At 40.7% G+C, this 9,974-nt stretch overlaps 1 long non-coding RNA gene across 1 annotated transcript; it reads left to right on the top strand.

The window, feature by feature from the left end:
• The first annotated feature begins 6,369 nt into the window (after positions 1–6,369).
• LOC130520539 (uncharacterized) lies at positions 6,370–9,748 on the top strand. Its single transcript, XR_008948910.1, has 3 exons — positions 6,370–6,539; positions 7,939–8,071; positions 8,138–9,748. It is a non-coding gene; the product is annotated as an uncharacterized LOC130520539 (long non-coding RNA).
• Positions 9,749–9,974: the final 226 nt, after the last annotated feature.

Here is a 9,974-nt window from a genome sequence, read left to right as displayed (position 1 = left end):
ATGGCCACGAATCCAAGACACCACCCAAAATGTGACTTGGGTGAAAACCCTCTATTTGCAACTACAAAATCCTTTTTGAAGCATGGAAGCACGGCCTACAGGTGCGTTATAGAAAAATACAGATATTAATTCAAGCATATCTGGTTTGGGTCTAAATTCATGAGAAAACAAGGTCTATGATCAGTGTGCATCTTTTTGGACTCTTTGACATGATAATAAGGTTTAGAAATTATAGTCTTATTGGAGTGCAGCAGCAGATGAAAGCAGACTATGATTCTTTTGAAGTCTTCAATATCAAAAAAGAAAGAACACCTGTCCAACATGTCATGCTTGGCTCAGTGGGGCAAAATACAGACACACTAAAGGCATGATCTTGTAAAGAATGTGCTGATGAAGGATCACAAATTCTTACAAAAGAGTGCACCATTTTCAACAGAAAAAAATGTTCAATCAATGCCAAAACCTTGCTATGAGAACAGTGAAACAGAATTCTCTTTAAGCATCTTGTATGAAGGAAATGTATGTAATGCAATATACAACCTTTCAAAACAATGAGTAATTGATCGTGCAAGCATAGATCAATGAATAAAACAATTAACAGCTAATTTACACAGATAGTGTGACAAATACTGTATGTATGTCTTTACAAATGACATTGCAATCTGTAATTAGGATAAATTGTCAAAGATTATACTTTCTTTTGATTACCAGATGGTCTTAATTGCTCAAAGGAGTATTCTGTTCATTGTGCCATCACACCATTCTTTTTAAATGCTGTGTAATTTTCAAGCATAGCTTGTTTTAATTCTGTTGTAAGAAGTCTTATTTTACATACCAAACCTTAAAAATTGTTTTGGTCCATTTCAGGATATAATCTTAAAATGAGACATCTGCTCAAGCTTGCTGAATTATTGTTTAAATAGTAAATAAATGGCTTCAATGTGGGACCATGGCATTTGAATGGTTGGTCAGTTTGTGAGCAATTGTCTTTTGATCTGTCATCAAATTGTAGCGTAGCTTCACCCTTTAGGATACTCTGCTTTGCTCTTGATAGCCGAAAAGAACGGCACCAACAATTAAAATGTCTAAGCACCTACTACATAGGAAAAATTAAGAATCTACTGTACCAAAACTGTATGAGCTGTGTGAGTTGGTGGAGTTGCCCTGTATTTAATCAATACATCCAGGTTCTATTAATTGCAACATATTACTAATTCCATGAGACAAGAGGTCACCAGGATATCACAGCAGAGGGGAGAAAGTTATAGTTTCCTGTCAGCCAAATCTTAAAGTTTTTGGACTGTGGGAGGATGTCTGTGCAAGCATTGAAAGAACAAAATAACTCTTCAAAAAGGGACACAAACTGTTGCTCCAGGGCAACCATGCTGTGTGTTGCACCATTGTGCCATTGACATTGGAGCAATTATTCTCGTTGGAATCATCCAAACAGCAAACAACTTTGCCAGTTCAAAACTTTGTGACATTTCTGTGAATTTTCTCCTGTGGTAAAATATTCACACAATTGCTCCAGAAAGTCCCTTTTCTAAAGGGAAAAAACCAAAGTGAGATCCACCTCATTGTGGAACATCAAAGGTAATTTCCTTGGAATGTGCTTAAAATTGAATCATTTCAAGTGGGAAGATGTGACCTGAACAACCCGAGACATACTGTATGTATAGAGAACAAGTGGGAAGCACTCACAGCTGAATGGTTGTGAGTTTAAATCCTGGTGTATTATTTTAATGTTTGCACAGATTTCCTAAATGTGCTCCATCTAAGAACAAAGACATGTATGCTAAGCGAAATGTCTTATCATAACACACAGTCTCACTCCCAGGAAAGAACCATTCATCTTGCTGATGGCAGACAAATATAGACAGGTGACCGATACATGACACGCCACACTGATTCAACCGTCTCCCTTCAAAGACGGGGGCAATTATCACGGTGTGCAACCCCGTATCTTCCATTTCCAATTAATGTGTAGCCAAAGCTGTTGTTTTATTATTAGGCTACTAGGTGCACACACATATTTGTAGCATACTGTATAGATAAAAGTTAGATTGAATCCTATTTGCATTTATTACACCAGTTCCCTCTGGTATAGTCACCTGTCATTTGGCCTTACTTTCGGGCTTCATTACTTTTCTAGGATGAGTCTATGAAGAGGTCAGATGCAGTCATAGAGTTGCATTCTTACTAAACAGGCGTTTCCGCATGCCCCTGGTTCTGTCATCACATGTTGTACCCAGAGAAATCAGGCTCTCTTTTGAACTAGTCTGCCATAGACACATAGATGGGATTGTTATTATAGCAGCTTGCTGGAATTTTCTGGGAAAGAAGGCCTGTCCCTCTGACACACTTCCTGTCCTTTGAAGAGGCCAACAGAGAGAAGGCTTTCCAGGCCTTCTTTCCAAATTACAGCTTTGATGGCTGTGCGAAAGGAGACTTCTGGGGTTTTAAGCCAGACTTCAGTCTCATGGACTTGCACCCATGTCTGCAATCAAACCTCAAAATCAGTGTACAAATCAAACAAATATTTACTGCTGTTGTCAACTTCAGCAGGAAATGGCATCTGGTCTCTGCTTTGTTTCTTTAATCGTGGAAATGTTTCAAAGCACACAAGTTCAATTCTGTTGGCACCTGCCAGACTGATGTAGGTATTTTTAAAACTGGCTTAACGCCTACCTTGGTGGCCAACTGAAGCTCATTCTACCATAAACCACACCATTCTCCCTAGAAACAAGTATAATGGGGGTATTCAGCTGTCCAGATCCAAGGAGATGTAATGGTTAGTCAGTTTTTATGTCCTTGTAACAATGTTAGGGGCCTGATGGCTGCAGAGCCTACTAGAGGGGATGTTGACCAGTGCCGATGAGGTGAAGAGGGGAGCATATAGAGGGTGAGAACAGCAGCTGCTGGGCGCTTAAAGCTCAGACATGTCACTGTTGCTTTTATCTTGAGGAACAAAAGGCCAGAGCTGTTGTAAAGGCCAGAAGACAATCATTGGAGAAGTACAGTGTTGATTCCTGCAGCAGTGATGACTGAAGACCATTGTGGTGGCCCAGCATGTGTTGGCCAAACAAAGACAGCCTAGCATGCATTTTCTATTTTGCTTACTGGGAGACAACTTGCACCGAATATTAATTGACAAGAAATCGTTGTCATATTACCAATTAATATCCATCCGCTTTTCAATGCCACTTATTTTAAAGCATGTGAACTAGCTTTTTACAAGAGGAGTAACCTGAAAATACACATCTGTGCATGTTTGAAAACATAAGCATAATCGTTAACATTGTAACACGGCAAGGTAATAGACCCTCAACAAGACGGTTCCATCTGGCTGTGTCTTAATTGGTTTAGTCACAGCACAAAAATCTGCAGACCCATTCCTAAAAGAATCATTTTATATAAATGCATCTAAATAAAAATCTGCTCCTGTGCTTTCTGTGTTGTGGTTTGTACTGAGCATTAGGAGAATCATTTACATCCTAATTTTAAAAATCAGTTTTCTCTGAAATGGCGCATATAAAACACTTGCAAAGTTCCCTTAGCCAGCTGACATTTCCCTTTTTGCCAAATATGTCTACATTACAATTGAAGAAACTTTGTGGTAAATAATTGCTGTGTGCATACTTGTAGACATGCCACTGATCTATGCTCATACCTCTCCAAATTTAGGCCTCTATATTCAATACTTTCTGCAGTCTGCACTCGGCACTGACTGCTTTTTTGAAGCAGTGGGGGTGTAGCCCCATCCAGAACGAGGACACAATTAGTGTATTCAGCCGAAAACAGTGGGGTTCCCTCTTTGATGTGAGGATCAAATGAAGGAGCTGTGTGTTTTTGTCCAAAATGACAGGCTTGCCAGGTTTACTAATGGGTAGCTAATAGAAAGAGAGGTTTATGATGCACATTAATTACACAGTCTGTCATGTGTTGGAAGGGCAGAATGGAGGAGGTATAGAAAGAGAAAAGGATTGTTCTGTTCAGCAGAGGAAACAAGGAAGGCAGTGGGGGTGGTGAAAAAAGGAATGGGCACACTCTGAAAGCGGAACATAGGAAATGAGCAGAGTGAAAGAGCCGGGGTAAGAGGACGATCTCCTAAGAGATCCGCACAAAATCGGAGATGGTGGGAGGTGAGAAAAGGTGATGAAGAAGAGAAGGGAAAGAAAGAAACAGGAGAAGATAAAATAATCTTTTCCCAAGATAAGAGCAGCCACCGAGGCAGGAGCTTCAAAGAGCAAGAGGCACTCTCGTGGGAGTGTGCCATAAACCTTTTCCTCATCTTCAGAAGAAAATTCAGTCCCTGATCCAAACACACCCGAGCTCTCAGAAGCCTCCAATCGGCAGGTGTCTGAGGCCCGGCAACTCCCGGGGCGTCCTGCGCACTTCTGAGCAACAGCACCTTTGAAACACTTGGACACATGTCGAGTGGCGGCGGCGATCTACACATGAGGTACAAATGTGAATAGTTAATGAAGAGAGAATAGAAGACATCTGAGCCTATCACTGCCACCACAGGGAAGACTACTGATCTCTGCTATCAGCTTCAGCCAGTACAGCTTCCATGATCCGTCCATAGACGCAGTGTGTCATTTCAAGCTGAGCTACAAACAATGGCCCTGCCAACAGTATCCTGTCTTTTGTGATAGAGCACAGGTACACATTTGTGGTGTCTACCTTGTGCATGGAATATTGAGTTGAGCTTGAACGAGGTTGTCGGTAACACCTAGTCTGCCCAGTGACCTGTGAGAAACCAGGCTCCTGTCATCCCTGCAGGGCAAGGCACCAGTGGGGCCATTCAGCCAGACAAGGTTTATTTAGCTAAGCCCTGAGTCTCCCACACATAAGAGCTCATACTGCCATGGAATTCATTATCCCAGGCCATTGGTGTTTTGAATAGTTTAACTGTGCTTTGAAATTGTCCTTGTCCTTTTCTTTTCTGTCAGTTTATTTTATTCATCTGGTTGACTATTCGATAGACCTTAATGGATCACCAAGACCTAGATGAATGAGAAGCTAAATAGATGTCTCTGTGGTACCATCATTGAGGACACTATTAAATCGCATCTTGTTATATCAACCTCAGGGCATTTGTTCAGGGTCCCAAACTCACAGTGAGCTGTGAAATAAAAAGGCAGGCCAATACCTAAATGTATATGGTTACCAACCACAGCATAGAGGCCAGTTTCAGGACTCTGGGTCCCTGGTCCAAGTGTCCAGGTGATCTTTCACTCACAGATGGACCAAAAGGTAAAAAAAATTCTGGAAAGAAAGTAAATCTAAATTTAAATCATTAATGGAAAATTACTGACAGTTAAATCTTCTGACCCTTGTCTCTTCTTCCTCTTCAAAAAGTAAATGTTATATTTCATCACTGAACATAAAAAACTTCGCCCATATGCAGCTGGGATATGCTCCCTCCCCGTGACCACGTAAGGGATGTAGCAGTCCAGAAAAAGGAACACAGAAAACTATTTAAGCCAAAATAACACAAACTGATTATTCCACAATATTTATGCTTTATTCCAATGCAAATTTGACTAATATCACATCCATGTAAACGTGACAAAACAATGAAATAACATTGCAATAAGTGATTTGTTGTTTTGTTTTTCCTTCTTTCCATCATCCACCATTATTCTTTATATTTTTATGGGGGGGGTCATTTTCAGCCCCCAGTTCAATACTTTATAACTGGTGATCAACAGGATTCAGGACAAGTTTGGAATGCTTCAGTTTTGTATTTTCAACATGTTTCATAACATGTTCATTCATTCATGACATGCTGTTTGGATGCCGTAGTTGTTGTCTTGCTGTGCTGTCAGCAAGTGCAGGTATGCCTCAAGCAGCATTGTAACATACCGGTAAGTGTTTAAGGGCTGATTTCTATGTTTTTGTTCTGAAGGTAGAGAGAGCTGACACATAGAGACCCCAATGCTCTGTTTGAGACAGGTTGGAAAGTAAACAGCAGATATATATTTTTAGAATAACAGCAATAAAAGCTATTTTTTATGGGAAAATGTTTACCTTCATGTTTTTATGAATAATTAGATAATAAGAAAAACATTGTCATCATTGTCCAACTAATGAGAACAAAGAATGGTTTAAATGTTATCTGTAAATAGAATTCTCTGTATGAAATCTTTTGTGGATGTAAACATTTATGTACTGGCTAAGGATTTAAAAAGTATAAGGAAAATTCAGCTTTTTATTGTCTGGAACCTTCAGCTTCTCTTCCAACAGACACATAATATTGCTGCATATTTGAAATGGTACATGTAGGATTGCCACAGAGATAAGAATCTAAACAGGGGTTATTAAGTAGACCATAATGAGTTCAACCTGAGAAACCTGATTAACAAAGCAGAAACAAGGGACAACAGGCACAACTGCAAAAAAGCAACACAGGAAGGAAACATCAGAACACTACAACAAAATCACAGGAGGGAAGAGCAAGATGGCTTCAATACACCAGGAAAGGGATGGCGACGATGGGACACGGGTGAGGGCCATTTGGGTAAATATTTAAGGTGAGAAAGGAGCAAATGGTACGCAAAGAGAGAGAGACAAAGGCAAAGCTAAAAATAAATACTAACCAGCATAACTCCACATGAGCAAAGTTAAAATAACTACAGACTGTCAGATCAATGTCAACATTTCCAGGATCCAGCTGGCATCTTACAATTTAGGCACCTATAAGGAATGTTTGTTCACATCTTCAGACAGAAGGGTTTAGAGAGAAATGCTACTGAAATAGAAGGTTTTTGCCCTGATGAGTGGAGTCAGTGCTCGTCTTCCCCAAAAAAGCTTGACTTCCAGAATTTTCACACAGACAGGAAAGCTGACAGGACCTGACTGTTGCTGTCTGTCTAACATAAATTCAACCTTATCTGTAGTACTTTAAATGTCATGACACATGCATTTTAGCTGCAGGTATTAAATCATTACCCTCCACCCCCCAAAAGTTTGGATTGTGCCTTTATAGTCACATCATCTTCTACACAATCACTCAAACTGCTTTTTTTGGGGGCCAACCACCTTACACTTCATGTTATATTTTAAAAATGTGAAGCCATGTCATCATATCAACACAAAACAAATACTGCCAAGGGAACCGGGAGAAAGTCCACAACCTAAATGGAGCGATTTGCAACATTCTCATCAACAAATTGGTGTTTGAATCAATCACATCAAATTACTGGGACGTTTTTAGTTCCCGGCTCATGCAGACAGTATTGAGCACTTGTCCTGAGTCATGCTGGAAATTTTATGCCATCTGTCTGCAACCCCCATTTCCCAACCCTATGCTGTAGGTCTGTCTGTATAGAAACCATTACCCCATGTTGTCCTAGAAAGCAAAATGAATTTTCAAGATACAAAATGAAATGTCCAGAATATGGACGTATAAGTATAACAAGAAGCAAGGTAACACATATGGTTTTCTTGGGTTAGTGCTAGTGTGCAAGTAAGTCTACTGGACCATGTTGATTTCAAAACATATTCTGTCCATATACTGTACTGTAAAAATGAAATGTGACACTCTACACACTGATGTTTGGTGAGGCTGCGAGTGGGCCCTCAGCAGAGCAGAGGGGGAAGTCAACCAGCAATGCGTCGCGTGAGATGCTTTTTAAACAGTGGGTGAAGTGACCCCTGAAGCCAGGTCACTGCATGATGCCCCTGTCCAGAGAAAGCCCTGCCCTCTCCTGTAAGAGGCCGGCAGTTGAGTCTACACAATAAGGCAATTCATCTCTGTAATGAAGATTTGCTCCCCAGGACAGAAAAGCTGGCCTGACGCAGGGTTGGTGGTCAAATGATTGCTCTGAAGGTGGGGGTGGGGGTGAAGGTACAAAGGGGAGGGGGTGGAGGGTTCACAAAGGCCACTGATGTCATCTTGGCTGAGTTGTGGCTTTTGTTTGCCACTTGCAGGGGAAAGGAAAAGCAATTGGACAGGAATAGGAAGAGGATAGAGGATCTGATCATTCTGGAGCAACGGTATCGTTAATAGGGCTGCACCAAAGGAGCAACGCTTTCAAAAGAGGGAGAACATTTAGAAACACGGGTAAGCCAACCTGAATTATAACGAGATGCTGTGTCATAGTTTCACACTTTCTTTTCATCTTTACAGCAAAGATTCATACTTGAGTATGAAAACCCCACTTTAATCCTTCGTCTTGACTTTGTGGAAAAGGAGCCAGATTCACAGTTAATGGGAAAAGAACAGTACATTTCAAATAGGTCTTGCAGAAATACCCATGTATATCTCCAGGTCTCTTCTAAATTCACTAGAAAAGTGGGGAAAAGTCACAAGTGACCTGCTGTGACCTCCAACCTTTAATTTTTCTATTTAAAACGCTAGCAAGTATTTGTGATCTATGGTGATTTTTATACTTTCCATTTCTAATTTTCTTACTACTGTTGTTTATTATGTTTATACTAAGCACTATATTCAGCAACAGTTATTAAAAATTGATTGACTTTTTGACCATTTCTGGACTTTATTGTCTCGTAAATCTCAAGGTTCAAAAAGTCAGCAGCAGTCAGGGTATCGCTCATATGCATCCAGTCAGATTGACAATGAGCATCACAGTCCAACTCCTTACAAAAAAGAGAAAAGGCTTTACATGCTATGTCAGAATATATTCCACTACTCTGTCCAGATTTCTGCCTCCACTAATATCCTGTAAGAGCTCTGAAACAGAGTGCAGTCAGATGATCACTCAGATCCCCACCTCGCCAGACCTGCTGCTGGCCAGACTTGTCTCGGGGATGTTTTCTTGAGGTCTCAGGTTGTTCCTCTCAAACTAACAACAGTTTGAAGTCTTCTCTGTGGAGGAGCATACAAGGCTGTAATTGGGAGCAGATGAGGAGGCCCATGCATGCCTCCATGGTGACGTCAACCCGAGTTGAGGGGAAAAGCATGGCGGGTGGTGGGAAGTGGAAAGAGGAGGTGGGGCAGGATTAGGGTGCATGGGGTAAGCTAGAATGTAGGAAACCCTTCATACAAAGAAAGTGTGGAATACAGCCTGGTGTTCATTATCTATGTAACGCTGCACATGTCATCATTCAGAGAGGTGACCTTTTACACCCAAAACACCTTTTTAGTGAACAGATAGTAATGATTAGTTAATAGGTGTTGCGTAAATGCAGCCATAACACTTGGGCTGTACCGTGATCACATCTGTCAAACCACTCCGAAGGTGATTCAGATGACTTTGGGAGGAAACACAACTGCGCCTCCACCGTGTGCAAATACATGAGCAAGGTAGAAGACGAATGTGAGAAGAGGACACAAGTTTTAAAAACAGAGAAAACCACAGAAAAAAAACAAGTACAGTCAAGACACTTCAAGCTGCTTCAACCTAAACTCAACTGACAACTCACATTACAGAGATGTAGAGCCTTATTTGTATTTGTTGTGAAAACAGGAAGAATTTTGTTCTCTTTAGTGACATCAGATCAGAAAAAAGACGTTTAAACAGCATCTCCGGAGTGACACTGAAGCTCTGCTGCCGCCGCAAAACAGCATCTACAAAATAGGTCTAAAGTAACTCCTATGAGAGGATCCAGATGTTATACTGTGCAAACATTGTGCTGTAGTATGATCTGATGGTATTTGTCAATGAATGAACATAAAACCAGTCTGGCTGCTGAACAACCTTCCTGATGGACTTTATCAATCCAATCATGTGCTACATGATGTCATCCTGTTGCTTGTATGATGTTCCTTATTATAAAAGCATGATTTTCTTCTTTTAGATAGAAAATCCCACTCATGACCAGCTCACTGTGTATATTTGGCCACTGGTGTGACAGTGAAACCACCCTCTCTGACACCTTACAGGCAGATTCCCATCATTCCACCTCCAGAATGTTTATGAAGATATGAGTTCTTCAGAGACATGTAATTATTTAATAAAAATCCTCAACCTGGAAGCGGAACGAAAGTTTCTTATTGTGAGGCA

Source organism: Takifugu flavidus, chromosome 2 (genome assembly GCF_003711565.1).
Source record: "Takifugu flavidus isolate HTHZ2018 chromosome 2, ASM371156v2, whole genome shotgun sequence".
NCBI lineage: Eukaryota > Metazoa > Chordata > Actinopteri > Tetraodontiformes > Tetraodontidae > Takifugu > Takifugu flavidus.
The sequence above is the reverse complement of the archived record's forward strand: the minus strand, read 5'-3'. Positions and strand labels throughout refer to the sequence as shown.